Consider the following 18,828-nt stretch of genomic DNA (forward strand, 5'->3'; position numbering starts at 1 on the left):
TTCTCTGTGAAAAAGAATACTTTTAAAACAGTGTGTGTAAAATAAACAGGGCATCTGAAAATAAATTGGACCTGACGCGCCTGACAGGCACTGAATAAATGGACTGCTAAGGGTTAAAGTTTTATTTTCATATTTTAATACAGCTTAAAGCACATGTTACTAGCTAAGCAAGACATTTGCAGTCTGTCGTATCTTGGCGTCTGGGCAGAGCGCCAAGGTAGCAGGTGTCTAATCAAGATGTGTGGAGGAGTGGAGACACAGTGTGAAAACACAACATTACAAACAAAGGACTAGTTTGAAACAGTTTCTAACAGATTAGGTTAAGATTAGGTTAATCTGTAAAATGTTTAAATGTTTCCCCCCTCACCAGGAGGTGTGTTGAAGGTGTGTGATAGCAGGGTGGATCCATATTGATTGGAAGAGAGTATAAGAAATGGGGTGGAAATGCTAATATATTCATAGTATTTAATGTAATGTTTTTGTTTGAATCGTCAGTAAATTCTTTGATTTGACTCCACGGACGTCTGTGTTATGATACAACCGTGCACATTAGGGCATGCTATGACCTGCGCGTCTTGGCTTGCTTGTATCTAGTGTTTATAAGATTGTATTAACAATTTGTTTAAAACAAAAAAAATCATTTTACGAATGTTTTCCATTTCAGAAGATATTATTTTAGTAAGGAATTTGCCAAATTAATTTTTTTACTTAAATCTAAACTGCTAACTACACCTCATGGAAGTTAGCTCATTCCATTTCGTTATTACCGCACATGCCCAGCAGTAATCAGAGAACTACGGATAGCAATTTAAGCCAGTAGTAAATACTATTGTTATTATTATTCCATTGTTTAGAAATATAGTGTAATACATTATTTCTAAATGTGATGTCAACACTTTTTATAGATAACATTATAAATAGTTGCAAATTAATGTTGACCCGCACCCAACCTGACCCGAAGTCTATTAAAATTTATCCAACACAAACTCCTCTGACCCGCAAGTTGAGCCTGCATCACAAATGGTAACCTCATTCACTTTACGGTACGTATACCAGGTTAGGAATGGAGGAAAGTCTGTGACCTGCAGTTACCGAAGAAGCAAAATATAGGGATGCCCACCTATATAGCTTCTGGCTAGCCAACACAGCCCAAGACTGGAGGAGCCTGCTGTCAGAGTTGTGAGTCCCTTCACAATAGCACTGCAAGGAGAAACCAGAGCGGCAACGAAACACTGTGGGAAGGATTGTGAACAGTCAGACCTGAAGTAGAGCTGTGCCCAGCAACTGCTAGTGAAAACGACAAATGGTAACCTTGTTCGTTGAACAACGGCGGGAACAGGAACAGGTCTGGGACCTATGGTTACAACAGGAATGATTTATAGGGATGCCCACCTATAGCCGAAAACTGAGAAAAGCCTACTCTTAGAGCCTTGCAAGCAGAACAAATGTGGCAACAAGACACTGTGGGAGAAGCTGCAAGCAGCTTAACACGACGTGCATGTCACAGCTGCATTTGGATTTCTTGAAAAAAACTGAAAATTTTTGTTAACAAACACAACAGAGAGAGAACACGGTAGCCAACTAAAGGTTGCTCGATCCAGGGGAAGGGGCAATGGAGACGCCGGCTTTCCGCGGGACACAAGGCCACTGTGGGACTAACGAAAACCAGGGCTGAGTGCACAATACGTGTAAGTAGTAATTGCTATAAGCACATACAATAATCACATTAATTAGTGTAATTACACTACAAGTAAGTAACAGGGCTAAAAACATTGAGGGAACTCACCTCCAATTTTATGCTGTAAGGGTCAAGCTCGAGGCCTCCCTTAGCACTCTTGTTCCAAACCAAGGGTTTTGTGGATCCAGAACATTCAGCCGATAGAACCATGTAAAAGTGTTCAGCCTTGCCCATACCGCTGCATCACAAATGTCTCTGGCACTTGCACCCTGGAATAAAGCCCACGAAGTTGCCATGCCCGTGGTAGAATGGGCAGTGAGCTTTTCCAGAGGGGGCAAGCTGGCTCGTTCATATGCAGTCTGAACCGTATCTGTGATCCATCTTGATAGCCTGTTTATACAGAGCTTTCCCATGGGACTTAGCTCCATAACAGTTAAAAAAAAAATTGGGGCGCTGCGAGCAGGGTCCTGAATATGCTTTGGTTGTTCATCTTTTGTCCATTACCAGTCTACCTGGAAGGGTGAGTAAATTGAACAAAGACCACCTTCCATATTTAGAAGCTAGAACGTTAACAGACTGAGATTAACTGAAATGCCATATGTGTATTAGGATTAAAAGAACTGTATAAAATTGTTTTGAGACCAGGGTACAGGAATTGTCAGGGATATTTTGGCATACGGTATGCAGTTTTGGCTGTGGACTCTTTGGAGTTCGGCAGCAGGGTAATTGACTAATCAATAAATTGTGTTTAAATTCAAAGAATTCACAGCAGTGTGATTAGTAAATTAGCACAGGTGCATACACACGCGTCGGTTCGGGCTATAAATCTAAGGAAAGTGTTTCACAGCAGTGCAAGGAATATAGGCGCACAACGTTAACTTTAGGTTAACGGGCCTGATCAAGCAGAGAGTGTGAATGAAGTAAATGAGTGTGTGAATGACAAAAGTGGCAAAATGTATGGAAAATGTGTAAGTGGAATAACTGACCGTGTGAGTGAAAAAAAAGCTAAATTGTATGAAAAAATGACTAAAGGTGGCTGAGACCCGAAGTGGGTCCCAAGTCAACAGCGTGAATGATGGAATAAACAGAATAAAGATAGGAGTGACAAGGGAATTGGAATTTTATGTAGCTTGTTGCCACATGTCCAAGGGGCACCCAAGAGTGCATTGATTAAGGGAAAAAATTTAAAGCAAGAAAATACATTGTTGAGAGAGCAATTGGTGTTTTTGCAAAGAAAGTAAGTAGAGTAGCAGGCATTGGAAGTAGGAAGGCTTTGAAATTAGGATTATATTAATAAAGGAACTTATTGATGCCAGTGTAACAGACGGATTAGAGCACTTAAAACAGAGTATATTAAAAGCTATGGACGGGCTCCGTATTGACTGGCCTCGAATAATGAGGGTTAGACAGAAAGGAGAATCAGCACAGGAATATGGGATTCATAAATGGGAAACGCAGGGATTATTCTGGACTCCCAGGGCCAAAAGAGGAGGACCAGGTATTTGTGCAGACAGTTTTGAGCGGTCTCAGACCGCATTCGCAAAAAGCATTAGAGGTTGGAGTTAATCCAGGGAAGACATATGACAATATTATGAATTGGGCAGGGACCATAGAAAACAGGCTAAATGAGAAAAAAGGGGAGGGAAAAGAATAAAGCCTGTGTGTGTGCTGCTCTCAGATAGAGATAAAGGGACAAAGGCTGGTTGTGTGACATGCTAATAGATACTGGAGCCGCAGTCTCGATAGCTAATCTCTATATTCCTGTTACCAGGGATTATGTAATTATTGAAAGTGTGGGTGGTGGTACAAAACGCACTTTTAAATCTGAACCGACATTGCTGGACATCAGATGCATGTATGTAGTTACAGAGTTTTACATATGCAACACTAGTGAAGGAACAATCCTAGACAATGACATGCTAGGACAAATAGGGGCTATAATAGATTGTAAGAAGGAGAAATGAGATGCACTGACGGGGGGCAGGTAACATTCCTCGCCTCAGGGGCAAAACAGTCTACTCGTGTTAGCCCTATTAAGCTTTATAACTGGGAATTGTCCGATGATGGGTGAGGTCAAATTTGTAAGTGGGTAGCTGGTGTGTGAGCATTGCACAAACAAGATTGTGGAGAAATAAAGACGTGATTGCTATCCCATTGTTATCAGGACCCCCACAGAAACAATATCCAATCTAACCAGAAGCAGTGGAGGCAGTTAAAGAGTTGGAATCAACAGGAAATTACTGTCACGTAAAATTGACAAAAGGAGGGTGAGACACCCTCCAGACCTGAACCTGGGGACAATGTAATGGTGATGATATACCCTCGAGCAGGAGGTATGACAGCACGGTGGCACACAAGCGTGGCAGTAAAGTTACCACACACGGTTAAATGGGTTTACTGGTCTCAGACTAAACCATATAAAGCAGTAGACACAACTGAATTCACCTTTGCTGAGTTCCCACAACCATTAGATAACTAACTATGTTTGGTCTTCACAGAATCTAAGGAAAGCAGCAGCACCAACTTTTCTCGTTGCAGGTATCGCAGGATTGAGAACTCGGGTTCTTCACAGGATGACAAACATGGAATAATGAATGCCCTTGGAACAATGATTCCATAGACTGGAACTACTGTAGGTGGTTCATTAGACAACCAGGAAATGCTAGTGGATTAGATTGGCCCTGTGGAATAGATAGGATCCAATTAATACAGGGCAGAGAGATTGGCCATGCTAGGTACAACTTAGCTTTGTCCATAACATATGATCAGCCCCTAAGGGACTAAACATGACAAAGGAGGACTGCTACTGCCAATACCATAACGAGAGGTGGACTATCCACGAATTACCATATGAAGGAACTATACAGGGTGAATGACAGTATGGATGTTGGTATGGGAGCTTGGAGGCTATTCCAAAGGCAGACATTATACAAATAAATAACTAGATTATGGTGAAAGAAATAGCAAAATATGTTTGTCTAGCTCACCCTCAAATAGACACAGAGTATTTTGTTTGAATTGAGCCGCCGAGGAGGAGTATACACAGACAACATATACTTAGACCCCAAAACGAATTTCCCCAAATCAGAATGCTCTGACGTCTGGCCAGGCCCCTAAGATGGGCTAGTTCCTGTAGGGCCCACTAAAAGATTATACACAGGGATAACATGGCATAAAACATTGGTAAAAGTGGGCCTGGATAGCATAGCTAGACAATACTGTGCCTGGTGCCCCAAATTCCAAAAATTGCAGAAAATATTTAATAACACAGTGAACAGGGCCATTGCAGGTTGGAGGACCAAACGAAGGCTCCTTGATGATGTGCAGGCAGATTTGGAGCATGGGTGGGGAACACCACACGTGGTAAAACTGTATATCTGCAAAATGCAGAATGTATTGAATTTGGTGTAAATATTTTGTGTGATCGCTTAGGTAGTACTAACTCCTCTAAAATTATGCTTACTGCAAAAATATTCGATTCAAATGGATATGAAAAAGGTGAACAAACTAGAAATGGTACTTGGTGTGTGGCGACCTCTGCAGGTAGCATAACAATTGGGAATAAGGTGGAAATTTGTTAAATGATGTCAAGTATGTGTTTTAAACCCAAAGGCAGTGCCGTTTCTAGGCATAAGAGACATAATCGGCCGTTTAGGGCTCCCGGCCACTAGGGAACCCCCTAGCAAAAAAAAAAAAAATAAATTAAATATATTTTCTTTTAAATCGATTTTCATAAATGATTACAGTGATCAGTTTTCAAAGAATTTACAGATTTTATTTGTGAGTGAGTCATGCCCAGGGCCATCATGGAATCATGCATCATTCATGCATGCGCTAGGCACCTGCCACCTGCGGCTGCATTGCGTTTGGTTTGCCTGCTAACGTTTGGATGTGGGGGGAAAAAAGATCAGCCTCCGGTACCTTCTTTGAGGATTGCGACCAAATTATGTCTGAAAAAGACCAAGAATGTACCAATCTAGCACGAAGAAGCGTAAAAAGAGAAAAACTGAAGAAGAAAAACAACAAGAGAAAGGTATTGTATTATTTGATTTTGCTTTGTTTTTATTGCTGTAGCTTGCTTGCATACTGGCTGTGCCCAGGCGTGTAGCATCCATTGAGGCAGCCGAGGCCCTGGGTAAAAATCAACGCAATTCTTAATTGTGAAGAACAAAATAATAATAAAAAAAAGTACAACACTTTATTTAAAAGAGTCACATATATATTATATATTTATATATATATAATATATATATAACTATATATTATATATATATATATATATATATATATATACACATACAGTACTGTGCAAAAGTTTTAGGCATGTAAAAAATGCTGTAAAGTAAGAATGCTTTCAAAAATAGATATGTTTATAGGTACTTCTAGGTACACTTGCACACAGTTTTTGCACACAGTTTTTGAAGGAACTTGGCAGGTAGGTTGGCCCAAACATCTTGGAGAACTAACCACAGTTCTTCTGTGGATTTAGGCAGCCTCAGTTGCTTCTCTCTCTTCATGTAATCACAGACAGACTCGATGATGTTGAGATCAGGGTTCTGTGGGGGCCATACCATCACTTCCAGGACTCCTTGTTCTTCTTTACGCTGAAGATAGTTCTTAATGACTTTCGTTGTATGTTTGGGGTCGTTGTCATGCTGCAGAATAAATTTGGGGCCAATCAGATGCCTCCCTGATGGTATTGCATGATGGATAAGTATTTGCCTGTACTTCTCCATTGATTCTGGAGACCATTAATTCTGACCAAATCCCCAACTCCATTTGCAGAAATGCAGCCCCAAACTTGCAAGGAACCTCCACAATGCTTCATTGTTGCCTGCAGACATTCATTTGTGTACCTCGCTCCAGCCCTTCGCGAACAAACTGCCTTCTGCTACTGCCAAATATTTCAAATTTTGACTCATCAGTCCAGAGCACCTGCTGCCATTTTTCTGCACCCCAGTTCCTGTGTTTTCGTGCATAGTTGAGTCGCTTGGCCTTGTTTCCACGTCGAAGGTATGACTTTTTGGCCGCAAGTCTTCCATGAAGGCCACTTCTGACCAGACTTCTCCGGACAGTAGATGGTGTACCTACGTCCCACTGTTTTCTGCCAATTCTGAGCTGATGGCACTGTTGGACATCTTCCGATTACAAAGGGAAGTAAGCATGATGTGTTTTTCATCTGCTGCAGTAAGTTTCCTTGGCCGACCACTGCGTCTATGGTCTTCAACATTGCCGGTTTCTTTGTGCTTCTTCAAAAGAGCTCAGACAGCACATCTGGAAACCCCTGTCTGCCTTAAAATTTCTGCCTGGGAGAGACCTTGCTGATGCAGTATAACTACCTTGTGTCTTGTTGCTGTGCTCAGTCTTGCCATGGTGTATGACTTTTGACATTAAACTGTCTTCAGCAACCTCACCTTGTTAGCTGAGTTTGGCTGTTCCTCACCCAGTTTTATTCCTCCTACACAGCTGTTTCTGTTTCAGTTAATGATTGTGTTTCAACCTACATATTGAATTGATGATCATTAGCACCTGTTTGGTATCCCTGACTTTGTGCAAGTGTACCTAGAAGAATTGATGCTGTTTTGAAGGCAAAAGGTGGTCACACCAAATATGGATTTGATTTAGATTTTTCTTCTGTACAGACACTGGGGTATGTCAAATTTGTACCACAAAGACATTTCTCATTAGTCAGTTTCCCAGGTTACTCTGTACTCTGGTTTATAGTGCAGCACTAACATGAAAACAACCAACCAATTACACATTTCTTTCTGAAGAAGCCAACTCTTGGTAAGAATCAATGTTAAGTGAATTTATCATTTGTATTGTTGTTTTTCTCCCTGCGCAATGTGATGTTTAGTTGCAATATGTTTTGACAAATCTTTTGCTTTTTTTTCCATGTAGAATGTTTTGACGCCAGCACAGCAAAAATCCAAGTACCTGTTTTTATGATGACATTAAAAGTGTAGCTAAACCGGGATAGCTGGCTGTATGTTTTGTTTTTTTTCTCGTCACTTTAACTGGACAGTCAGCTCATCCAAGTATCACCCTATCTGCCATAGCAGAGCATTTTATTATAGCATAGTGGCTGTGTATTTGCATCTATAGTGACCCGGCCTGTGCACTAGGTTGCTGTGGTTTTGCTGGGAGACAATTAGTTTTAATCATTGAAATAATATGGGTCATAAAATCCAAATCAAATCAAATCCTGCTTAAGGCCCCCAAAGGGATTGTACGAATTGGCCATCTAACAATCCACCTTACCCACAACATGAATGTAAGTATAAGTATCCTCATCAACCAGGATCTTACCTGGCTGGAGACAGTACACCACACACAATTAATGACAGCTCAATAAGAGCTCAGAGGAACTCAATAAGATTGGGACAAAAGTGTCAGTAGCATAAGCATCGCTGGCTGGTAACCAAGGCATGATTATCTTGGCAAATGCACAGGCTTGTGGATGGGGAACTTTGTGTGGACTAGGAGGTAATATCGGGACTGACGGGGCAGGCTGGTGGAATATGACAGGACATACTTCCTCTGCCTGTGCTGCAGGAGTATTGATTGTATCATTGGTTGTTGTTTTCTATGCAAAACACATCTTGAAGCGACAACATACACTAATGTCCAACCTCGCAACAGCTGCAATGGTCTACAACCTGCCTATAGCCAGACATGAGAACTACAGCCACCACGACAACACTCCACTGAAACGAGGAGAACAAGGATCAGAAGAGAAGACAGAGCGAGTTTAAGATGTTCCCCGCTAAAACAAACCACGTACTGGTGACCTCTGGTTTGTATCCTCGCATAAAGAATTATCCACGCTCCAAAAAGGAGGGACTGTGGAGGAAAATTATTAAATTCTGAAGATATATATATATATATATATATATATATATATATATATATTGAAAGTCTACAACAGACAGTGATTAACCCTCGAGCTTCTGGACCACATTACACCTCACCCATAGGCTCTTTGATAACACTGGCTCTGTTTTAATCTTATCTTGTGCTACACACCATCTTATTGTCCTACTGAAACTTTCTGGTAACACAGATACCAGACACACCCTATTTTCAAGCTTGTACAAAGTGTATAAATATCAACTGCAACCCCACCTGGGTTAACAGTCTCTTGTGGACTCTTCCCTTGTATACATTGATTAAAATATCTAGAGCTGACAATAAATCCTGAATCCTGAGTCTCTTTGGATAGCGGAGAATAAATCCACTATACTGCCTCCAACTTTTGGTTTTGTCCACATAATACGCCAATGCCAGCACCGTGCAAAGCATATGGAGCTGCCGCTCTGTATCAGACTGGAAAGGAGGCGATAAAAAAGCCTCAAGCTCCACCGTCTGGTTCATGTGGAATGTTGAGATGCAAAAAAGCAGGATTAGTGCGAAGTGTGACCTTCACCCTGGCTTCTGCAAAAATTAAGCAGGCTTTTGGAACTGAAAAAGCTTGCATCTCACTCACCCGCTTAGCAGATGTAATAAAGAGCAAGAAAGCTACTTTCATTGATCAAATGGTGCTGTTCAAGGGCCAGACCCAGAGCTGCAGGCTTGATGGGTCAGGATGGCACAACGTCCCCCCTCCACCCCCAACTGAGCAGAGGGGCGTTTCGGTAGGCTCCATGGCTGGCCTTTTAGGAGCTGTATCAGGGTTGAAAACAACAGTCTCCTGAGCCAATAAGGGGCTACTAGTAACACACTGGCCTGGTCCTGCCTGATCTTTTCTAAGCACAGTGGGAGCATGGCGAGTGGAGAAAAGACATACAGAAGCTGCCTTGGCCACTGGTGTGCCAAGGCATCTGTTGCCAGTGGATCCCAAGCTCCCATTAATGAAAACCAAAGGGAACAATGGGTCCACCTGTGCTTTCCCGAACCATTGCCAAATGAGGCCCTCCAATTCTGGGTGAAGCCTCCATTTCCTTGCACTTTGGGTTAGAAGCATGAAACTTCATATGAATAATCATTAATATGCTCTAAACATTTTCTGATATGGAACCACCCTCTCAGAACTTAAGTAGAAACATTTTTAACTTTTATTTTTGTGTGTAGTACATAGCTGAAAACTGCAACTGCACTAAAACTATTTACGCAATTGATCATACATTGTTGTTAAAAAATCTATATCTGTTTCAAATGACATACATGTGTACAGTACACAACAAAATGTTCACCTTTTGCCATATTTTCTATTATCATATTCAACAGTATCCTGGCAGAACAAAATAAGCACGATCATTCTGTCAAGCAAGGCATCTCCATTTAACTAATCATGGAAGCAGTTTCCTCAACACTTACAAAGAGCAGTACATTTGAGGCTGGCTTTGTAGCATTTGCACTGGCTTCTGCATGCCTTCTTACACCTACAGTGTATCAGCTCATAGCATGCGTCATGAGTGTGACGAAGGGTTGTCCACATTGGTTTCCATGCAGAACTGTCACTCTTCTGCCAACCCCAGTCTGTAGGACTGGGTATTTTGGGATCCCTTTGTAGTGTGTGTCCCCATATATGTCCTGTCTAGTAGGTTGCACACATGGTGTGCTGTTTCAGAGCTGCCTGTGTTGGTGGGATGTTGTCCAAGGCCCGTGACCTTTTTGAAAACAGCTGCTGCCTAGCCTCATTGACCTTACTCAGTCCACTGGTTCTATCATATATAAATACAACAAGTTTCTCAATGAGAACCATAACATTGTCTGGAATGTGTGGTGGGGCTACAGCTAATATCAGAAAAGCATCTGTCACATTGGGAAATGCATTCCATGGGTCCCATGCTGTCTTCTTGCCTTTTCAGCAAAGAACAAGACTGTGTCACACCTGGTAAATGCATGAAACACTAGCAGCGCCTTTGCTTTCCATTAACCTAATGCTGCTGCAATGTCATATGCAGCACGTGAAGAGGGACCACCTCTCTTCTCTCGCATAGCTGCCTTCAGATTGTCCAGTTTATACACATCCCAAACAATGTCCAACCTGTCCACTGACTGGAGCTGTCTTATGATGTAAGGCATGAATACATTATCTATGTAATCCTGGAATGTCTTCAATGTGCCTGGTGACAGCATTTGACCTACTACAGCACCATCCAATATATCTGCATTGACTTGTGGGGTGCCTTCTGGAGCATGGGAAAGAGCCTCTAGTGACACAAGAAGATCTGCTTCTGTGCCAGATCACATTTCACTCAGCTTAGACAGTGATGGGGGTGAAGGTTGATTTTCATGTGTGAAAAAACTGCTCCAGACTACCATCCCTGGACTGGTATGTAATGTACAGCCATGAGAATAAAACACAGGCATCCTTCAAAGCTGAAAAAAAGCGTCTTAAGTCCACCGTAGTGAACCAATCCCGTGGCTTTATTGACTGCAACAACTGCTGCATCGTTAACATTTTGAACCTCAGTCAACTCAAACATGGGTTGACCTGTCTCAGATGGAGGATACTTGAAAGGGAAGCAATAACTTTGTGAAAATGATGAAGACATGGAGCTGAAACCATCCTTTGATTTTGCATCGGAGTATGCAGCTATAAAGGCTGCTCACATTCCTGTGTGCTCGCACAACAAACAACAGCCAAACACTTTACACAGTAAAACCAAAAAAAAAAAAAAAAAAAATGGCTGCGTTTTACAGATATGAATGAATGAAGTTAAGATTCAGATTACACCTGAAATTAGAATGTATGCAAAATAATAACTAACTGCTGGTTTCACAAATCCAGAGGTGACAATGCTTGAGAGTGAACAAAAGCCAAGAAAAATTAGGTGAATGTTTTTTTTGCTTTTTTTTCCCCAAGGACAGTAAAATAGGGTCTGTGAAACTTGATGCAAGTATCCAGTCTAATAAAAAGTTGAGGTAAAACACATATTGAGTTTCAAGTTAAATCTATTTTTTCTTACCTGTGCACAAGGGCTGACAAATGTTGTACAGCATGTCTTTTATTTTAATGTTCTGGTCCTTTGGATCTCAAATGCAACTTGTTTACATCAGAAAGTCACTTCCTTTTAATTGTTAAGGTCAAAAAAGAACTGTTCTTGTTAATTACAATTTTTGTGGCACCTTCCCTTCCCCCTGTTTTTTGAGCTTTATTAATAACAAATAATAATTAAATCTATGAAAGAAGCCACACAAAATACTTTCAGTGTGGGCTGTGGCAAGGTGAGGGAATGGAGAGAAAAGTGTGTGTGTGTGTGTGTGAGCGCAGGTGTGAGTGTTGGTTGGCAGGGAAAAAGGGATTCTGCCTTAATGAGTCCTTGCCTGGAATGTGGCTGAGGCATAACTGGGTAATCAATTAAGCCTCAGTCTAATAAAGTGCAGAGGAAAGTGCTAAAATTGCAGTTTCTGTGTCACTAATTGAAGGGTGCAAACCTACCTTGGCTTTGTTACAGGCCACATAGAAGGCAAAAGCTCTTGAACTTGAGTGAATCATCCACTCGTATGGCACTATTTGAATACTAAGCATTTAATATTGTAGATGTTTATTTTAAGCACAAAGTTGACATTTTCTGCTTCATTTTATGTCACCATGAAAAAACAGTAAGACTATACAGCTAATGAACACAAACACTAATTTCTTATGTCCGTGTACAACTTTAAAAAAGAAAAAAAAAACTTAAAACGTTTTATTAATAGAGTTTAAATGATCACTCGAGTCTTCTATGGGAATCAAATGCCTGGCAACTTCCATTTTCAAAAGAAGCTTGTTTAAACATGGGATGTATTTTATAATTTGCTGGATCACCACGTTTGTCTCAATCGATATCAGGTCACAAAGAAAATGCAGACGACAGGCTGTAGTCACTGCGACGAGTATGTGTTCTGTCTACATGTTTCCTGCAGGGAATATGGCTTTCCAGCACCTTGTATCCTCTTGATCCATAATCAGAGGTTCACATAACTGGTATACATATGGATTAAAAAAGAAAATAAATGCAGACTTAGTTATTGTTGTTTAAGACGCAAGCATACCGTCAGTACATTTAACAGGAAAGCATTTATAATAAAGGAAGAGCCGGTGCTCACAGTTTGAAGGTGAGCTATGCATGCCTAACTTATGGATTATTCTAGGAGAGTGGGGGTCTACAGGCTTTGTCAACAATGTCCACGATCAACCCCCTGCCCCAGTTGCTCGCTCACTCACTCAGACCCAGCAATTAAGGCCTAGATGGATCATAAGAACATAAGAAAGTTTACAAACGAGAGGAGGCCATTCGGCCCATCTTGCTCGTTTGGTTGTTAGTAGCTTATTGATCCCAAAATCTCATCAAGCAGCTTCTTGAAGGATCCCAGGGTGTCAGCTTCAACAACATTACTGGGGAGTTGATTCCAGACCCTCACAATTCTCTGTGTAAAAAAGTGTCTCCTATTTTCTGTTCTGAATGTCCCTTTTTCTAAACTCCATTTGTGACCCCTGGTCCTTGTTTCTTTTTTCAGGCTGAAAAAGTCCCTTGGGTCGACACTGTCAATACCTTTTAGAATTTTGAATGCTTGAATTAGGTCGCCACGTAGTCTTCTTTGTTCAAGACTGAACAGATTCAATTCTTTTAGCCTGTCTGCATATGACATGCCTTTTAAGCCCGGAATAATTCTGGTGTGAATCGCATGTGAGAAGCCATCTCAGCCCAGAGCCAGATGTTAAAAGCACTAACGGAACAAACAATCCCGCAACCCGCTCTCCCTGTGGTGCAAGTGGCTGTTGCAGGGCGAGAGTGGGGGCAGGATGACTCTTTGTCCCTTACTGCCTCTGGGACTCCCGAGGAGCTAGAGACACCTCAATTGGGGAAGCTAGAGGAGGATGAGACGCTAGCGCCTCTCCCTTTCTCTGCAGCTCATAGTCTTATTGAAAAGAGCCACCACAGCACTAGAAGTGCCGTGACCTGAGGAGTCTGAGACCAAGCACTCCATTTTTTACAGGCCCTCAGCTCCCCCTAAGAGGAGCTCGATGCCCCCTGTCCACTCAGACTTTCTGCATGAGGTCCAATCAACCTGGGGGCTCCGGCTGTCCCCAGGGCTGCTGACCTGTCATATCGGATACAAGACATGGAAGGTTTGGGGCTTGTCCATTTTCCTTCTGTCGCAGCATCCATTGCCTCCCTGGTACAGGGCACACATCTGGCGGTCCCTTCCAAGGATGGGTCATGCCCAAACAAGCAGTGCAAGGTCACAGAGACAATGTTAAAAAAGGCCTATGCAGCACAAGCTCTAGCTACCCGGCTGGGTAACTACACAAGCATCCTGGTTGCTTACCAGTCGACCCTTGTACGGAGTTTGTCAGCAAATCACAGGCCCCCCCAGTGGACGCTGGAGGAGCTGCAACTGTCCTAATACAGTGGAGAGTCTCTTAGCTGAGGCCTTGCAGCACTAATAGCTGCTCAATGATAGCTTTAGCTCTCCCAGGCACTCATGCCTGATGGGGACAAGGCCTCTCTTTTGGATGCCCCAGTCACGGCGGGCCATACGTTCTGTCCAGCGGTGGATGACCTTTTGCTGAGCCCCCAAAAGGCATGCAAATCCACCAAAGAGCTGGTTTGCTTGCTGCCCAGGAAGGATCCTCAAGCCAGGACGCAAATGGCGCCTTGGCACCCTAGGGCTCAGCAGCACCAGACTCGGCAGCCTACAGTGCCTGCAGGTCATGGGGCTCCTCACCAGAAGGGCGGGCAGACACAAAGGGGGCACCGCCGCCAACCACATTATGTACAAAGAACAACAGCAAATTCACTGGCATCTCAGCATCAGCCCTAGGGGTTTGCTGCCACAGGTCCAGGGCCCTTATTCAAGGTGCCACCTTGATTACTGGCGATCAAGCACTATAGTCAGCTGGGTGCTCACTAAAACACAGCTCGGCTACTCGCTCCAATTCACAGGGCCCTCACCCCTTTTCAGTAGTGGTTACGACTTATGTCTCCAACCCTCAGGATACCCTGTTAGTGTCCCAAGAGGTGAGGACCCTGTTACAAAAGGGAGCTATTCAGGTAGTTCCTGGTATTTCCTGGTGCCAAAAAGGGACTGTGATCTATGGCCCATTTTCATGTTCTTGAGGCGCAGGAAGTTCAAGATACTGACAATAAAACAGCTATTGCGGTTGGTCAGACCGGGAGACTGGTTCACTTTGGTGGACCTGAAAGACGCCTACTTCCATATCCAGATAAGACCCGGGACCGTTTACAAGTTCTATGTTCAGCCATTTGGCCTCTCTAGCTCCTCGCACCTTTTTGAAGTGCATGGAGGCTCTCCTGGCCTCTCTGAAGCTACAAGGCATCAGAGTGCTCACCTACCTGGGTGACTGGCTCATGTGTGCCCAGTCTCCAGCATAGGCAGTAGTCCACACAGTACTGAGTACAAGAGGAGTTCCATGCGGCTCAGATTGAAGGCTCCACCCGGAGGTGATGAGCCTGATTTGGGACAGGTTTGGGAGAGCAGAGGTCAACCTCTTTGCCTCCCTAGAATCTGCCCATTGTCCCCTCTGGGTCTCCTAGGGACCGGAGGTCCATTAGGAGTCGACGCCCTCGCACAAGAGGACTCTTCTTTATGCCTTGCTTCCGATGTGCCTGGAAAAGATCAGGCAGGAACGAGCCAGGGTGTTTTTAGTGGCCTCATATTGGCCCAGGAGAACGTGGTTCTCCACACTGGTGCAGCTCTTGCGCCACCAGCCTTAGCAATTGCCCATGCGTCGCTGTGGCACCCAGACACATCGAGCCTACAGCTCTGAGTCTGGCCCCTGAACACCTCCGGTTTAGTCAGTTAGGCTTGTCAGAGAGAGCCATATTGACACTACAAAATGCGAGAGCTGCTTTGGCGCGCTCAGTATGGATACAAGTGGGGCATGTTTTAAACTTGGTGTTTGGCACAGCAGATTGATCCCACGACTTGCTCCATGCCAGTCATTCTGCAGTTTTTGCACGACCTCCTTGATGAGGGTAAGACCCCCTGAAAGGGCACTAGCGTATTATGTTGACAAGACAAAAACTTGGTGACAGTCTGAGCAACTATTTATGTTTTGGAGCTAAGAACCAAGGTCATGCGCTATCAAAACAGGCTGCCCAATTGGATAATGGAGACAGTTAAGATTGTTTACAAGCAAGCTAACTTGCCTCCTCCAGAGAAAGTCACTGGTCATTCCACCAGGGGTCTACTACTTCTTAAGCACTTTTTCAGGGCGCATCAGTCTCTGACATCTGTGATGCAGCAGTATGGGCCACTCCTCACACCTTCACAAGGTTCTACAAGCTTAATGTCCTGGATCCTTATAACCTTGCTTTTGGAACCAAAGTGCTCATAGCAGTGTCTTGGCCGCATTCAGAAGCACATTCACAAGGTATTTGTGTGTTCTGTAGATATTACTGTGTCTTATCAGTATGGCCAGCCATCTGTCTTGCAAAATTGGCTGTTCTGCAGGTCATGTCCTTGCGACAGCTTTAGGTATACTTACCCATGTGTAAATGGAATACATTTTGTACTTGCACACAGCTTTGTATCCTGTGGGGGTGGAGACAAGCATGCTGATGTCGCAGCAGTAGATGCAGCTTTGGTAGTGTTCAGTGGAATTGGGTGTAATAGGTTAACCCATGTGTAATGGATACATTTCTACTTCAGGGAACCAGGGTTATGACAATAACCTTACGTTAGTTTTTATTTCGTACTGCACTTCAAACAAAAATATACAAAACATTAATGTAATACTATGATCCTATACACACTTATTGCACAATAACACAAAGCAAATTAAATATCTACTTGCTGAATCAGTTTTTATTTTAGCCAACGTGGTGATCACTTGTGGCAGCAATGTTGTAGCAAAAGTCGGTATTTGTTAGCCGATTTGATTTTCTATGGGTCTCTCGCTATATCATGGCCCTCTATATATAGCAGATTTATATTGGACCCTGACACCTGCAACATATTGAGTGGGTAGTATTTTATATAATATGTGTGTGTGTGTGCGTGCATCGTACGTGGTCTTATTCTTCCTTAAAAACAAATATTTTTTTGTTGTTCACAAATAAAGTATTCATCAAATGTAGGTTTTACTTATTTTACTGGTTGACCAGCACCCAGGGTGCTTATATATTGTGTTTCATTTTCTATCTAATAGTATTTTATAGAAACTTCAGGGAGGTAAAAATAGTAATTCATTATTTTTAAAAAATATGTGACTTGGCATGCACATATGTTTTTACTTCTGGAGTTGAAGGGGTTGATTGCCAAGTTGTAGGGGTATATTTTCATTAATATTATCAAAATGTATACAGTTAACACTTTGCAGTCTATTTATTCTTTCTATTAATCTATTAAGTCTAAGTCTATTAATTTTTGTGAACAGAATAAAATTTCAGACAGCGCGCTGTTCAAATTGAAATAAGTGACTATTTGCTTAAAACAAGCAACAAACCAGTGCAAGTCCAAAGGGTACCCTATACAAACACAAAAGTACCAAAATTTTGAACAAAAAACATGTTTTGTTTTTTATTTACATATATATACATACACATATATATACATACATGTGTATATATACACACATATATATATATATATATATATATATATATATATATATATATATATATATATATATATATATATATATATATATACATATATATATATATATATTTCGTCACCATATATATATATATATATATTGATATATATATATATATATATATATATATATATATATATATATATATATATATATGTGTGTGTATATATATATATATATATATATATATATATATATATATATATATATATATATATATATATATATATATATATATATATATATATATATATATATACACACACACACACACACACACACACCAAACACTGGGGAAAAAAGTAACAAAATTTGAGATTTTGCTTGATTATAGTACCTTTAGAATAATCAGACAGGTACAGAATTTTTTACAAGTTAATTACACACTACTACAAACAAAACAAAAAATAACTCAAACTACTTTTCATCAATGTTATAACTATTTACACCAGGCAAGGTTTGCAAACAAAAAAGGCATTTAGTGACAGAAATTATCTGTATGTATCCATGGTATGGTATCTTTCAAAACAGTCACCTGGGTATAACCCTGGCTGCCTTGAGCATGTTTTGCAGAACCATACAGTCTCTCTCCTCCCCCTTTTTGTCTTTCTGTCACTGCACAGTCTTTGGTGCTCTTCGATTCATTTTTGGAAATGAAATATGGCTTTCCATTCAGCCCTTCTTCTCTGTCTGTTGTTGATGGACGACCATGTTTTATTGAGCTAGGGTTGCGCACATGTCCCACCAGTTGTATCAGTAAGGCTTTCCTGAAGGTTTTATGGTGAATAGGTAGCTGTCCGAATTCCACCTTCATCAAATGGAACAGGATAGTACTGTTCACAATTGCTACTTCCAGCAGCCAAAAGAACATCTTCCTCCACCACTTGAGACTTTCTTGTGAAAGCATAGCTGGCACAGTAGTGATCTGCCCGGTCCACTGCACCCATCTTGCTGGTGTAAATTACAGATAACTGAAGGCTTGTCCAGCTCTTCAATTGCTCCTCTCTTGATAGTGCGCTGTACCTTCTCAGTCACTGCCATGGAAAGTGCTCATCATGAGCACTAGTCTTTTGTCCTTCCATCCTAGCACCATGACCTTGTTGTCCTTGCTGAATGCGACACTTGTTTTTTTTTTAGTCTGAGCCCTTGCTTCACTGGAACTGGCAATCCTCTTCTGTTGGCCATTACTGTTCCAGTAAGGTGGATTTTTATTTTTAGCAGTTCCATGGCCAGGTCGTAACCTGTGTAAAATATGTCTGTAAACAAATGAAAGCCATGTCCATTTGTTGTCTGCAACAATGTTTCACACAGGTCAATTCTTGATGAAAATGGCATGTCAGATCTAAACATGGAGTCTGTTGTTGGGCTACCAAACTATCCCAAGACATAAGCAGTTTCACAGTCAGCTAAAACAAACACACGCATCCCCAACTTGATAAGCTTCTGAGGATTGTAGCACTTCAAGATAATCCATCCTTTGAAGCCAAGGTGCTCTCATCAATGCAAATGTTTCTACCTGGTAAATAGCTCACAGCATTGTGTCTATGTAGCTGACCACATTCCTGGCCTTTTGACCTCTGCTAACAAAAGCAGC

This window comes from Polyodon spathula, chromosome 2, assembly GCF_017654505.1.
Source record: "Polyodon spathula isolate WHYD16114869_AA chromosome 2, ASM1765450v1, whole genome shotgun sequence".
Classification (NCBI taxonomy): Eukaryota; Metazoa; Chordata; class Actinopteri; order Acipenseriformes; family Polyodontidae; genus Polyodon; species Polyodon spathula.